Here is a 16,752-nt window from a genome sequence, read left to right on the forward strand (position 1 = left end):
TATGAGACAGGAGTCAGAAACTGCAGCAGAAGATGATTGCTTTTATTCTGTCCAAAATAAGAGTGTTTTCGTTTTTATTACAAAACGTTTCAGATCTAAACATGCTACGTTGACTACTATATAACAAGGGAAGGATGTGATTATTAGCTTGGACTGGTTTTTATATTCTATATGATTTAAATCATGAAGAATAACAACAATCTACAAAGTAATTAGAAGTCCTTTTTTGAACACAGGCCATGTTAGGTACAAAGACTGTGTGCATCTTTGTTTTAATTTTTAGTGATAATGTATCTTACATTGCTATTTCTTCTTGATGTCTTGCTCCATAATCTACCTTATGACAGGTATAACAGTTTGGTTTGATGGAATTCAGAAGAAACCTATGTGAAAGAAATGGAATGGACACCAACTTTACTAGAAAGGTTCACCCAGACTCTGCTACATTTTGGTGTGAGGGAAATGTTAGTTTGCTTTTTATGTGTTGTATTTTTTATTACTTTATTGCCTTTTTTATTTTGAATACTGTGATTTGTTTTCTTTACCTTGTGTTTTACTTGTATTCTACTTTTAACTGCATATTAAAACTTGAAAAGAGACCATAGCTCTGTCTCTTGTGAGTCAGGCAGAAATCAGAACAGATCAATTAAGGACTCACACATAAGATAGAACAGGTCAGTTAAGGTTAATCAACTGTGAAATGAGGGTGTGGAGCTAAGAACTAAACCTTCTATTTAAGGGGTAAATTAAAACATTTCAGAGCTTTACTAGAAAGCCTCACCCAGACTCTGCTACACTTTGCTGTGAGGGAAAGGTCAGTTTGCTTTCATTTGAGTCAGGCAGAAATGAGAACAGATTAAATAACTGAGACATAAGATAATAGAACAGGTCAGTTAGTAATCATCATCATCTGTGGGGGGGGGAGTGGAGCAAGCAACTAAACCTTCTATTTGAGGGGTAAAATAAAACATTTCAGAGCTTTACTAGAAAGCCTCACCCAGACTCTGCTACACTTTGCTGTGAGGGAAAGGTCAGTTTGCTTTTTATTTGTTGTATTTTGTATTCTCTGTTGCCTTTTTCTATTTTGAATACTATGATTTGTTTTCTTTATCTTGTGTTTTACTTGTATTCTGCTTTTAACTGCATATTAAAAACTTGAAAAGAGACCACAGTTCTGTCTCTTGTGAGTCAGTCAGAAAGTTTTTCCCCACCCTCCCATCCAGTTACTATTGCGTTCTTAAATACCACTGTCTTTCTAGTTGCCTGTCCCTTATGTTAATTTGACCATATATCTCATTTCCTCTCTGCTTTTACTGGCTTGTGTGAGTAAGTGCAAAACTATCATTTTGTGAAATCACTCCCCTTCAACTATTTAAATGTATTGGCCATCCTATTGTATTCCATAGTACCAGAATACAAAAGTGACCACCACCTTTCAATCTATCTTTCTGTTTTAAAAATATTGACTCTCAACTAAAACTTAACTTTTTAGACAGGTAAAACTTAAGTTACCTGCTTTCACATCTAACTCCTCTAGTGCACACTGCAGTGTTTAGGATAAACCATTTTTTTCATCTTACCTTTAAGCATCCCTGTGACTAGCACTTGCTTTAAAACCTGCTGGAAAGCACTAGGAAGCCTTAAACTGATACAAGCACTCACCTCTCCTTGTTAGTAAGCAGAAATTAATCATAAACACTAAACAGCCTATAATTGCAAAGTACCTTGCTAAGGTAAGGAAAAGCAGCTCTTGTACTTTACAAAAAAAGCACCAAACCAGGCATGTCCAACAGTCAGCTTCCGGTGATTTCTCCTGCCCCCCTGGTGAATCTGGGCATACTGGGGCAATACAGCAATTGCCTCATGTACACAGACAACCCTCTCCTTCTACCACCCAACACTACAACCTGTGAGAGATGCACTTACATAGCCAAACTGGAAGCAAAGCTCTCTCCACCTAAGACTGTGCTAGACATTCAAGAGGAGAAGGTTAACACCGGCACTACACCTCAAGCAACACATAGCCCTTCTAAACATAGCAACACTAAACCCTCATATGCAGAGGCCCTTAACAGTAACCTGCCCAAGCAACAAGGACCTCTGAAGCTGAAATGCAAACAAACACCAATCACAACCAAAGTGTCACATAGCTCACAACACTAGTGTGCCACCCAACAACAGCCCCTAAGGCAAGACAACGTACCCAACACTTTCATCATAGGTGACTCCATAGTCAGACACACTGATGATCCACTCACCAGGCTGAACAAGGAGAAAATTACAGTCAGCTGCCTGTTGGGTGCCAGGATCCACCACATAATGCATGCACTCATGCAAATATGACTCTGTCATTGCCCATGTTGGAGTGAATGACTTGAGATGTACCTACCTGGACTACATGAAAAGAGACATGGAAGAGCTCTCGGATCATGTGGCCCAGGCAGGTATGACCCTAGCCCTGAGTAGCAGCCTGCCTTCTCCCAGAATTATACCACAGTATAAGAACTAAAATGATTGACTTCAACAATTGGCTAAGCTTCTGGTATTATGGTCATTCAAAGGGGATCCAGTATCTGTCTGCCTGGGATGACATGATCAACAGACCGTGATGCTTTGTCAGAGATGATCTGCACCTGTCGCCTCTGGAATTCAGGTTCTTTCCACCCCTATAGTGCCTTTTTTAGGCAAAGTTCAAAGGACAAAACCACCACCATAAGAGGTACAAGCATGCAAAATCTGAAGGCAATGCTACTCAATGCTAGAAGTCTAAACCTCAAAATGCACTGTCTCAAGGCACTCCTAAAAATGGAGAACATCGATATCTGTGCAGTAGCTGAGACCTGGATCAAGGCTCCAGAGAGCACCCCTGCAATACCAGGCTACAACTCTTACCACACTTTTCGGCCACCAAACCAGGACCAAAGTACTAAAGGTGGAGGAGTGTCCATATTCACCAAGGATATTCACACCACCAGGCTAGTTGCCCAACACAATGCGTCTGAAATTCTCCAGGTGCCACTAACACTAGGTAAGACTGCAATCCAAATTGTAGCTTGCTACAGATCCCTTACCATGCCCCAAGATTCTCACTACACCTTTCTAAACATACTGAAAAATATTAAGATACATCCAAACACACTAATACTGGATGATTTCAACTACCCTGCCATTAACTGGGAAAAGTATCCATGTACCAACACCTTTGCCCAACGGTTCTTGGAATTCACAAATTCCAATGCCCTGGATCAACTAATCCATAGTCCCACCAGGGGCTCCAATATCCTAGACCTGGCCATTACCAACATGGGAAATCGATGCTCCACACCTATTATCACCCCCTCATTGATTATGTCTGACCATAAGCTAATCACTCTTGACATCCACATCCCTCCCCCTCCCCCAGTAAGGAAACCTCTGTGAAAACATCTCCAAAGCCAACTTCATGCTATTCAAGTCAGAAGTGACAAACTTCATGACACCCATGCAGACAGGAACTGAAAGTTTGACTGCTGAATCCTACACTAAGGCACTGTACGAGCACATCCACTTGTGCATGAATCATGCCATCCCAAATAGAACCAAGATGCTCTCCTCCAAAAAAAGTAAGCCAATCTGGTGGTCCCCTGCCATAAACAAAACTTTACAACAAAAGGAAGAAACTGTTGCAGAAAAGAGGAAAATCCCAGGATGCAAAAAACTCCCTTACCAGCCTCAGTAAGAAGCTGAGATCCCTCATAAAATCCTCCAAAGCTAGTTACAAAAATAAAATTGCCAAAGATTCCAAAGACAACCACAAGTCATTCTATAGCTATGTCAAGAATCTAAATGGCAATGCTCAGATCTGCTCTGAGCTACAACAGAATGGCATTAAATATATTGATCCCAAGGATATTGCCAATATCCTGGCAGATCGATTCAGTGGCAACTTCACCTCCCTCTCACCCCCTAAAGGGCCCATCTCAATACCAAAAGATTGCCAAATTCCTGTAATAATGGCCACACAGGTAAAAACTGCACTCTTCAAAGCTAAGAATACAGTATCCATGGGACCAGATGACCTCCCGAGCTGTGTACTACATGAACTACAAAATGAACGGGCACTTCACCTAAGTGTCATGTTTAATCATAGCCTCACCTCAGGCTTCATGCCCAGTGAGTGGTGCACAGCTACAGTTATCCCACTCCACAAGGGGGATCCACCTGGGATCCTGGGAACTACTGCCCCATCAGTCTGATGAGCCTGATCTGCAAGGCCGTGGAATGTATTATCATGGAACTTATAAACAAAGACATTGGCAACCTTCAAACACTGGACCCCATCCAGTTTGGGTTTGTGAAGGGCTGATCTTGTCTCCTGAACCTGATTGACTTCTTCAAATCAATCTCCAGAGCTGTGGATGAGGGTAAGGTGGTCCATACAGCCTATCTGGACCTCACCAAGGCCTTCAATACCACCCCCCACTCTGGAATCATAGATAAACTCACTAAGCTCGGCATTAATCCCTACATCACTCGATGGGTTGCCAACTGGCTTACTGACAGAACCCACACTGTAAAAGTAGATGACTCCAAATCCAGCTCCAGACAAGTGACAAGTGGAATACCTCAGGGTTCAGTCCTGGGACCACTCTTGTTTGGCATCTACTTTTCTGATGTACAGGCCAAGATTAAGGGACTCTGACTAACAAAGTTCACAGATGACTGCAAACTAGGAGCCATTACTGAATCCCCAAATGATGTGGATATTCTACAAAAGGGCCTTACAGAAACAGATGCTTGGTGCCAGAGCCATGGGCTCAAGCTCAATGCCAAGAAATGTATAGTTATCCCCTTTGGAAAAAAAAACATGTACCCGTGAATTACCATATAGCTGGCAGTACACTAAACACCAAAAGTGTGATAAGAGACTTAGGGACACAGGTGGATAGTGGTCTCACCTTCGATAACCACATCGCCACAACAGTCAGGAAATCCTTCTATGTGGTGCACCTTATCACTAAGGGCTTTTCCTCCAGAAAAAAGGAAGTCATTGTCCCACTGTACTCATCCCTCATTAGACCCATTATAGAATACAATGCTCCATTTGGTATGTACCTCTCAAGACATCTGCAACAACTGGAAAGGCCGCAGAAATACCTCACTAAAAGAATCACAGGCCTAAAGCAGATGACCTCTGCTGACCATCTAAAAAAACTCCAGCTATACTCTGTTGCATATGTTCTACTATGAAGTGATTTCTGCTTAACATACAAGGCCATGTCAAACTCAGAGCTGTTGGACATGCTAAACTTAAAGAAATCCCAAGCCCTCAGAGCCACATGCTCCAGGGATATAAACCTTGTCATCACAAGGAACAAAACATGCTGGAGGGATAGGTTCCTGACCCAGAGACTCCCCAGATTCTGGAATAGACTACCATACATGTCAAGCAGAGTGCCTCTTTGGCCCTCTTCAAAAGGAACCTTGATGATTGGATGGGAGATAATAAATTCACCCTGGGGATCACGTTAGTCACCTTGCTAGACAGGGGTCCAGGGAAGTAAATATTGTGGGAAGAAATCGCCAGGGAATTGTTATGGCTAGGCTTGTATAGGCCCAAGGGCCGATAGCCTAGTACTAACCTATGAACCAATGCTTTTACATTTATCATCATCATCAGCCCCTTTTTCCCATTTTCTACATGGGGTGGAGGTATCATGTCAACTGTTACCATCTTTCTCAATTCAATGCCACACTCCTGCCTTCTTCAACACTCATGCCTGACTGGCTCAGATCTTTTCTTACAATCCATCCACGTCTTTGCTGTACATCCTCTTTTCCTCTTATCTTCTTCCTGTCTCAAATCTTCTTCATCAGACTGTCTTCTGCTTTTCTGCACATGTGTCCAAACCACCATAATCTGTTTTCTTCCATCTTTTCTGCAATTGGAGCTCCTTTGGCTTCTGCTCTTATGTCCTCATTTCCTCATCTGTCCCACAGTGTGCATCCTACCACCCTTCTCAAGCACTATATTTCCATCACCTCTAGCTTCCTGACCTGCTCTGCATTTACTGCTTAGGTTTCTGTACCATACATTAGTATTGGTCACACCACTGTCTTGTACACTTTACCTTTCAGGTTCTTTAGCATCCTTCTATCATAGACTACACCTGAGATTATATGCCAGTCAGATGCAGCCCCTCTGATTCTAGATTTGAACTCTTCATTCAGACTCCTCTTCTCTTCAACCAACCTTCCCAGATACTTTAAGCTATTTACCTGGTCCACTGTCTTCCATTCTATCTCAGTTCTCAACTTCTTTGATTTCCCCAATTTTCTGCCATTACCACTGTCTTATCTGTGCTTAGTTTCATCCCATGTGCCTTCCGTTTTGCATTCCATTCCCCTGTCCTTTGCTGAAGTTCTTGCTCAGAGTCTGCCTGTAATGCCACATCATCTGCATTCAGCAATTTTGTTGATCTGTCCCCTCCAGCCTGCTTGCTAATGTAGTCCATCATCAGCATGAACAGCATTGGGCTCAGAGCTGAACCCTGGTGCACGCCCACTCCCACTGGGAATCCCTCTGTTAGACCGAACACTGTTTGTACTTGAATCATTGGATCCTTGTACATACCCTGCAGTATTTCTACCAATGTTTCTGGGACTCTAAACCACCACAGTACTGCCCAAATCAGCTTTCTTGGAACCGTGTCATATACTTTCTCCAAGTCTAACAATGTCTAGTTGGACTCTTTCTTCATCTCCAGCTTCTTCTCAACTGTCTGTCTCACTGCAAACACCAGGTCAGTTGTGCTGCATCCTCATCTGAATCTGAACTGCTTATCTGCCATCTTACATTCTATTACTACTCTGCATATCTGTTTATCAATCACTCTCTCCAGAACTTTCATGCAGTGTGACAGGATTTTGATACCTCTGTACTGCCCACAGTTGTGGATGTCCCCCTTTTTCTTGTACACGGACATGAGTATGCTTTTTTTCCAGTCATCTGGTATATGTCTTTCTCTTCCACACTGCTATGAGCACCCTCAGGAGTCATTTCATCCCATCTCACTCAGTATCTTTATCATATCTGCTGTGACCTCATCTGATCCTGCTGCTTTCCCTGACTTCACTTTCCTTAGTGCTATTCTTACTTCTTTTAGGGTGGGCTTTTCTTCTTCTCTCATTGTAGACTGTTTTGGGGGCAGTACAGTTTCTGTGGGGTTTTCTTCATTCAGAAGCTGTTGGAAATGCTCCTTCCATCTGCCTTTGATGTCTTGTGGACTGGTGAGCAGGTTGTTGCTGACATCCCTTATGAAGAGCGACTATTTTCTTTATCTTTCTGTCTTTCCCTTACAACCTGATATAATTTCACTGTGCCACTTACTTAGTCACTTTCCAGAAGCTGGTAGAGTGCCTGTGATGCCCTCTTCTTTGCTACTGCAACTCATTTCTTAGCTTTTTTGTTAGCCAACCAGTACTCCTTCCTAGCCTGGTCAGTCTTTTCTATCTCCCATTTTTTTTCTGTATTCCTTCTTTATTTTGATGACTTCCAGGACTTCTGTATTTCACCACCAGCTTTCCTTATGTACCTTATTTCCATACCTTGCTCGCCACATATCAGTTCTGTAGTCCTCATACATGCTGTTTTGAGGTGCTGCCATTCAAACTCCACCTATTCCCTCCTCTTCCTGGGGTGATAGAGCCCTGAGTTATTCCTTGAACTGTTACACTTTCTCTCCAGTCAACTTACAGGTCTTTAGCCTGGTCTCTGTTGACCTTAGAGCCTTCTCTGACCATTGCTTGCAGCTGATTGTGCCAGCCAGTAGTTTATGCTGTGGGCTGACCATTTCATCATGGATCACTTTACAATCAGTATTCTACATCCAGTGTCCTTTCCTTACTAGGAGGAAGTCTACCTGAGTTACATGTTGGCCACTATTGCATTTGATCTTGTGACTGCCTCTCTTTCTGAACAATGTGTTGCTACTTTCCAGCCATTTGCCATACAGAAGTCTTGAATGGTGTCTCCTTCTTTATTCTGGTTGCCCCACCCATGTGGATCCAGTCAATCCTCTTATCCTGTTCTATCTGTCCTGATATGTGCATTCAAATCATCCATTATCAACATCAGTTCATGCTGTCCTGCTTTATCTAGCAGGTTCTGCAACAGCTGTTTAAATGTACCTTTTCCCTCACTATAATAACCCTGCTTCAGGGCATAGGCTGAGATTATGACTACTGGCCTGTCATTACACTGGAGTCTGAGTGCCATAAGTCTGTCACTAATTCTGATGACATCTCTCACTGCCTTCTGAAGCTTCTCAGTCACCACAGTTCCCACAACATTTCTAGCCTGTCTACTTCCTAAGTAGTACAATCTGGATCCCAAGCAAGTTGCTGCACTGCCCTTCCATTTTGTCTCTTGGATACATAGGATGCCCAGCCTCCTCCATATCATCAACTTCTTTTTGATTAACCCAGCAGTATTAAAATGTTTTTCAGTAGAGAAACAAATGCAGTAGCTGAGGCTGAGGGTTGCAGTTGTGGGGCAGGATGGTACATGTCATGGAAGATGTCATACCATGCCAAAAAAGTCTGACTATTCCCCTGCAAATTCGTCACCAAGTAGATATGCATGGAGCTGTTTTTTACATTAACCAGAGTTACAGTCACTTAGAATTTGCAAAACAAACCACTAAACTGAAATTCAAAGATCATAAACCAAATGCTAAAAGTACTGAATGAGGGGAGCAGAGCCAAGGGGAGGTTCCATGCTTCACAGCAGTTCTAGATTTGCATGCTGCTCAAATCTATCTGATACCAGAACTTTATTCCCAACCTACATTTCACAGGCTTCAAAATGTCTCAGTACAGTCATATTCAGTGTCATTGCATCAGGAAATTGACATTTCAAACTTTCAGTGCCAGTCTTTGAGGCATATGTCTGCTATCAAAAATCATACCACCAGTTCTGTTACAAGGATCCAGTGTTTATATACCAGTTTGTGTGTGCTCCTGCATGTGTGTGTGTGTGTGTGTGTGTGTGTGTGTGTGTGTGTGTGTGTGTGTGTGTGTGTGTGTGTGTGTGTGTGCTCATTATTTTGGCAAGTGATTACTGCTCTAATGTGACAGTCAGCCACATTAAGCAGGTATGCATAGTTCTGCTTCGATACATGCTTTCAGATGCTGAGTGGACATGTACCATGGTGATCTACCACTGTTATCCCTCCATGTGTTTTAAGTACTTATGAAGTTGCCATTTGTTAGTCTGGTAGACCAATTAGGTCATTCATTTATTGTATTTATTTAATTTTATATTTGCAAACGTCAGATGTGAGAACATTAGTGAGGCAATGAGCGTCTCCTAACTGACTATGAGATCAGTATGGATGTATACAGAGGGAATAGGAATTTGTGTGATACTTAAACATTTATAGGTGTTTACCTCATAAATGGAATTCCCATGGGAATCATACTTTTTATGGTAAAGTCAAGTGAAAGCTTTTGGTTGGTTCCAAAAAACTATATGCTTTGGAGCAATGTATAACTTATGTTTCATAAACTAGGATCATAGCTATAGAAAGGCAGCTTGCAAAACTGTTTCAGGAAGCTAGGATGAGCTCCTCTCTTCAACGAGGAGTAAGTCACTGGGGCAGAAGTTAGTGGTCAGTTAACTAAAATAAATAGGAAGGTTATTAATAAACAAGAGAAAGTATTTGGTTTCCTAAAACTTGCCAGTAAAGCTTACAATTGTAACTATTGCTTCAGGGGTTTTAAAGCACGCTCCTAGCCAGGACAGCCAGCAGCCTTTACCCCCCCCCCGATATACCCTGTAACCAACACACCTTCAGTCCTTTATTGTAACCCCTTTTACTAGCGATAACACCTGCCCTAGTTCTACACCAGCTAGCTCCCATATGGAATTGCCTGCAGTAATATATCTTTCCACTAGGTAGCACCCTTATCTAATTCTTTTATCTCCTGCTTATCCCTCTGTCTTATACTATCATTACATTACATTTCTGGTGTCCTTTACCTGTTCTTAATTGTATCATACTTTACCCTTTACTTCAACTGTCTACACCCACCTATTTCTCTTAGACTCTTTACTTATCTCTGCTCTTACCCAATCCTAACTTACCTAACTTACCTTCAGTAGCCAGCATTTGCTGATTGTTCTTCTTTAGCTGCTCCTTTACTTGTCTGTACCCACTCCGTTCACCCTGTGGGCTCACTCTGCTCCCCTACCCTATCCCCAATTCCACCCCCCCAGTGCTTCTACTCTTATACTACATGACCACACCCCCTCTCCTTGCCTCCAATTACAAAGAACAATACCATTGGTCGTCATACACCTGTTCCCTTCTTCTCTAACCTATTCCCTTCTTTTCTAACCAATCCCTATCTCTCCCACCACACCCTCCACCTCTCACTATCCACATGTACTGCACTTCAGTGCCTACCACACAGCACCTAACAACTAAACATCCCTATGTCTAAACTACCTACCCCAGCTCAGTTAAAGCTGCTACTCTTACTCATACTTCTACCACCTCTAACTGTAATCTACCTGCTTACCTCCTATGAACACCCATTATGTCCACAACTTCACTACCCCAGTAAGCAAACTGCCACACCATCACTACCTATCCTCACTAACCACATAAACATAACATCTATACCCAGCTACCTACTGGCAAAATATCATACACTAGTCCACATTAGGCATAACTATCTAAAAGCCAGAAGGTCTCTAAACCTATACAGTAAATTCCCAAATCCTAGATGTGGAATACAACTCCACACAACTCCACTCATTAATGGATGGGGATATTCACCCAAACCCAGGCCCAACAAATACTTCTACCACTCAACTCCACAACCCCAATCCCTCTACTAAACATTCCCTTACCAAACCTCCAAACTCAGTCTTTATAGCACACCTCAATATACGTAGTATAAATAACAAAATTGCACACCTCCACGGTCTCTTGGAAGCTTACTCCTTTGACATTCTATGTTTAACAGAAACTTGGTTAAAACCTGCAACTAAAGACAATGAAGTCATCCCACCCAGATATAATATCTTGAGACATGACCATGCAGCCAAGAAGGGTGGGGGATAGCTATTCTGTTCAAAGCAGGATTTTAAGTTACTGCCACTGACTATAAACCACCTCAAGACTCTAATGCTGAAATCCTTATTTCTAAACTTCAGCTCAACACTTTCAAATCCATTTATATCATCTGTATCTATCTACCTCCCGGTAATAACAACACCACCTTAGAAGATATCCTTTGCTAGCTATCTCAAAACTTCCCCTAAGAAACTATAATCCTAGGTGAGTTTAATATCAATTGGAAGTGCTGCAGCACTACCACCCTACCACCCATATTAACCTATATGTTTTTTCTCAAACCATTACCTCCCCTACTGGATAAACAAGCCCAATAAGAAAGAAAGTACCTTAGATTGGATTCTTATAAATAATCATCTCCAGTCATATGAAGTTGGGACCCTCCTTGATGTATATAAGTGACCACTCACTTACCTACATTATCAGGCATAAGACCAATATACCCATTCCAATCACATTCAGGACAATTCAGACCAAGAAAAACTTTAACCTTGACCTCTTCCAAAGTAAACTTAGGGCATGTGACTGGTCTCCCACTAAATACCTCCCACTTGAAAACGTAAAATGCTTTCATTCTAAATTCCTAGCCATACTAGACCACCATGCACCAACCCATTCTATCAGAATTAGGACTAAACCTGCCCCATGGCTATCAAAAGAAATCAAGCAAAAAATCCATCTTAGAAGTAAATACTGGACTAAATGGCGAACCACTAAAAACCCTGTAGATCAACAAAACTTTAGACAGCTGAGAAATAACACAAAAAAGCTATACTTTCTGATAAAAGAAACGTCTACCTACAACTCCAGCAAACTCACCAAAATAAACCACAAAAATTCTGGGCAAACATTAACCAACTACTCCACCCAGGTCAATCCATTACGCCGAGCCCACAAGGCACAGACCAAGAGAATCCCAAGCAAACTGCCAATGCCTTCAATACCTTTTTTACAGAGGCTATTCAAACACTCGCCAATCAGCTATCACCTGATAGCTTAACTCTATTAACCTGTAATACTAGCCCACCTCCTCCATTTCTCTTCTAACCAGTCCCAACATCATACATTCTTACCCTTATCCGAAAACTGAAACCATCCACTCCCTCAGCTAACCAACTACCTGCAGAATATCAACAAAAAGCAGCCAAATCCATAGCCTATCCCATTTCCATTCTGATTAATAGAACCATCAGTGAAGAACACATCCTAACTATCTGGAAAATCTCCCACATTATCCCCCTACATAAAGGTGGCAACTCTGCCAAATTCTCTAACTACTGTCCCATAGCCTCACTTTCCCCTTTGGCAAAAATAATGGAAAAATGCATCTATAGTCAATTACTTGACCACCTAATCCAAAATAACTTACCCACCAAGTGTCAATATGGATTCAGGCCATCCCACAGCACTACCACCGCCCTCCTTTCCTTTACTGACTGTATTAACAAAAACTGTAACAACAATATCCTTTCCTCTGCAGTCTTCATCAATCTGTCCAAAGCATTTGATATGGTTAATCACCAGATACATATAAATATCCTCAAATCCCTGTCACTAGATGCACTGGCTATAAAATGGTTCCAATCCTACTTAGACAATAGACAACAGGCTGTGCTATGGCATAATAATTTATCTACCCACCTCCCTATTAAACTTGGTGTTCCTCAAGGGTCCATAATAGAACCCCTCCTTTTCTCAATTTTCATCAATGACCTTCACTTAGTAATCCCTCAAGCAACATGTATACAATATGCAGATGATTTTACACTTATATGCTCAGCCACATTTACATCTGACCTTCAGTCCCTAACCCAAAAGGTGTTTAATACAGTAGAACAATGGTTTACACAGCGCTGCCTCCTCTTGAACCCCCAAAAAACAAAACTCTTGCTCTTTACTCTTACATGGAAGTCCTGTCCAATAGATTTCACAGTAATATCCAATGATGGTACTCACATATCTACAGATCCAACTACCAAACTACTTGGAATAACTATTGACAACAACGTTAACTTCGACACCCATATCAATAATACACTAAAAACTGTTAACAGATAACTAGGCTCTCTCTACAGGATCAAACCCTTCCTTACTCCAGAAGCTAGAATAACTATTGCTCACACTCATCTAATCTCAACACTCCTCTATGCCTCGCCAGTATATACCAATCTATCAAAGAGTAACCTCACCAAAATGGAAAACTCCTACAATAACATTGCCAGATTTGCCACAGGCAATCCATTTAGAACCCACCATTGTTATAATCTAAAACAGCTAGGATGGCTTGAGCTACAAAATCAGCTTAAATTTCACCAACTGACCACTGCTCACAAGACCCTTTACCAACCTTCCAATAGTCCAATACTTTCTACCCTCATCATCCCCTACAAAAATCTTAAAACCTTACGTTCATCACATAAACTTTTAGTAAATATATGTAAATCCAACAACATGGCTGGTGACTCTCTGTTCTCCAGTACTGTCGGAAAATCCTGGAGCCTTCATCCCAGTGAACTTTCATCACTGTCCTCTATATCACTTTTCAAAAACAAACTGAAACTTTTCCTCAGAACACACTGGTTATGCTCCTGTACTAACCCTGACTAACTAACTTGCTCTTCTTACTAGGTTCTGCTTACCCTCTACTTCTCAGTAACATAGCCTTCTTTCCTTGACAACAAAGACAACTTTATCTTCTATATAATGTTACTGTTTGTACTAACATATTTTGTGGATACTTACTTTAATTACATATGTGATAATTTGTTAGATAGTTATATAATACGCTGCCATCATTGTTACATTTTGTATTGTACCTGTATTGTGTTATTAAATTTGTGTTCTTTGCGCTTATCTCCCTGGGCCTCTACTGCAAATGGACATATATCCTGTTAAACTAGCCCGGTCAACAAATGTAAAATAAAATAAAATAAATAAAGAGAACAGTATAGGCCCAAGCCCTGGACCTTGCAGACTCCCAGAATTATGGAAAGTATGCTGGCTTAGAGAATTAATAAACAGGGCCTGCATTTTTCTATCTGTAAAATACAAGATAAACTACTGAAGAGTATATGTGGAGTGGTTTGAGGAATAGATATTCCCTATTAGAACAAAAGCTCTTTTTAGTCAATAGATATTGCCCCTGTAAGCCATTATTTGTTGATATTTCTGTAAATTAAATTGGTGGCTTCAAACAGAACAGTAGTGCCTGACACCATAGCACTGAAGAAAAAAATCCTGACTAGGATGCAGATTACACTAGTTTGACTACTGATTGAGGAGCTGAAGGATACAGGCAAAAAAATGAGTGTGCCCATCATGGAGAAGGGATTGTTAGGTCTTGACATCGGTTGCATTATGTAACTATGGAGATGAGGCTCAATAGGTTCAGCAATGTAATACAGACTTGACGTGGGAGTGTTTTACTAATCTGATGCTAGCAACCCTCAATAGTGTGTGTGTGTGTGTGTGTGTGTGTGTGTGTGTGTGTGTGTGTGTGTGTGTGTGTGTGTGTGTGTGTGTGTGTGTGTGTGTGTGTGTGTGTGCGTGTGTGTGTGTGTAGAAGCACCCACATACACATGGACTACATATTACACATTCTGAAATGGGTGCTCATGCTGGCACTTCAGGATGGTGTTAGAACTTAAAGAGAAAATGCCCAAACTGTTCCCATATTAGAGGGCATTACACAGGTCCTTGCTACACTGACAGAAATGACAATAGGTGGGGATGAGGCAGGGTTCTCCTGCAGGTTTCTTGGGCTGCTAATTCAATGGTCAAAGATGGAGTAGTGGAGGTTATAGAAGGATAATGTTCCATGGATGGACGCAGCAACAAACAACCTTCATAATAACTGCCAGGATGATGTCTCCCTCTGGTCAGCTGTCATGTAAGTGACTATATCTCCACCAGTAAGGAACAAATGAGCAGGCACTCACTGGTACATGGCTAAAGGTCAGCAGGTGGGAAGGCACAAATCAATAGAAAAATGGAGCATTGATGATATTGTATCCTGCTCTCAAGTCATACTAACGGGAAAAGACTCTCATATCATTATGCAAACATGAACATTTGTTTCTAAGTGTGGTTTCTAAATATTTTAGCTGATGAGGAGAGGTTAGCAATTGGTCAGAAATGCTCTGGATGGGTTAGATTTCAACTCGTTGATAGAAGAGCTATTACTTCAGACTTCCACATTAATTAGACTGATTCCACTCTGGAAGGAAAAGCTAATAATAAAGGGCAGTAAGTGGGATAAATAAATGAGTAAGAATTTTTAAGAAAAGAAACATGTCAAGGACTGAGGAAAGTGGTATTATTAAGTTGTACTTTGGCATGGAACCGGCACAGTACATTGCTGAAAGAAGGTTATTATATACAGTGATGAATGAAGTCTATGGGAAGAAACATAAGTGTGATATCTTATGATCCTGAAACCATATTGACTCATATTGTGTGAGCTGAGACTGCACTGCACTGAGTTTTTTCAATTTCCTCTGCTGTTGTGTGACTATGAAGTAGATATATACAAGTAAGGGAGTGAGGGGGAGACTGCACAAAGGGGCTGGAATCTTATCTAATTGCAAATAATTTTTTGTCGTTTTTACATTTTTGAATTACTCTTCCTGATATAAAAATGGTAAAACACAACCCATGTTACAGTGATATGACTGAACAAAAGTAAACCGTGGAAGAAATTTTAAAATAATATTTACATCTAGGGAGGATGCAAGGAGGAGAAGAAGATGAGCAAGGCAGAGTGTGTTGAAAGGAGGGTGTGGTATAGAAAGGTGAAATAATTTCATAAAGTAATTGCCGACAAAACAAGGAAAGAGGGTTGTGTTGGTTTTGTTTTTGATTACAGTTTGCTTTTGATCATGGGAATGGTATAGATTGTTTTGTTTTTTTTTTATTTCAGACCAGCAGGTTTTACGATTTCCTAACAGAGTATATTGGTAAGGCTTGCATTAGTTAGATTTAACTGACTTAATTAATATTTATATTTAATGATGGGCAGTTTTACACTGAATGTGTAAGGAAGGCTCATTAAAGACTTCCAATGATGTCAAAGGGAGTGCCATTTTTTTCCTTTGCTCCCTAAATTAGAGAATCATTGAGTATGTCCAACATTAGTGATGTATGAATCCCAGATAATAGTTAGATAACTGAAATGTCCCAGCATAAATATGTTTTGTCCAGAGGTAGGGCAAGTAAAAAGTATATTAAATAAATAATTGGAATTTAATGTTGGTGGATCAGGGCCTATCTGACATAATTGGAGAGCAACTTAATTTTGTATACAAGATGAGCAGGAACATAAAGAGTTACTTGGAACAACATAAACATGTACCAACAGTTAAGGGTGTTAATAATAAAAACAGCAGACACACTAAAAATGTGAGTGCTGTAATCAATGTTCATATATACTAGAAGAGGAAACCATCCTAACTGAGAATGGGTTAAACATCATAGTAAAGTTCCACCAGGGTAATTGTAACACCAAAATGGTTATATATTTGGCTAAGTGTACCCAATGTGTATGTTTTTATATAGGAAAAATGGAGAGATGCTTTAGGAAACGTATCTATGACCACACATACAGCATCAAAAGGAAAGACACCAATAATGC

This window comes from Protopterus annectens, chromosome 3.part0 (assembly GCF_019279795.1).
Source record: "Protopterus annectens isolate FY-2018-M chromosome 3.part0, PAN1.0, whole genome shotgun sequence".
Lineage (NCBI taxonomy): Eukaryota > Metazoa > Chordata > Ceratodontiformes > Protopteridae > Protopterus > Protopterus annectens.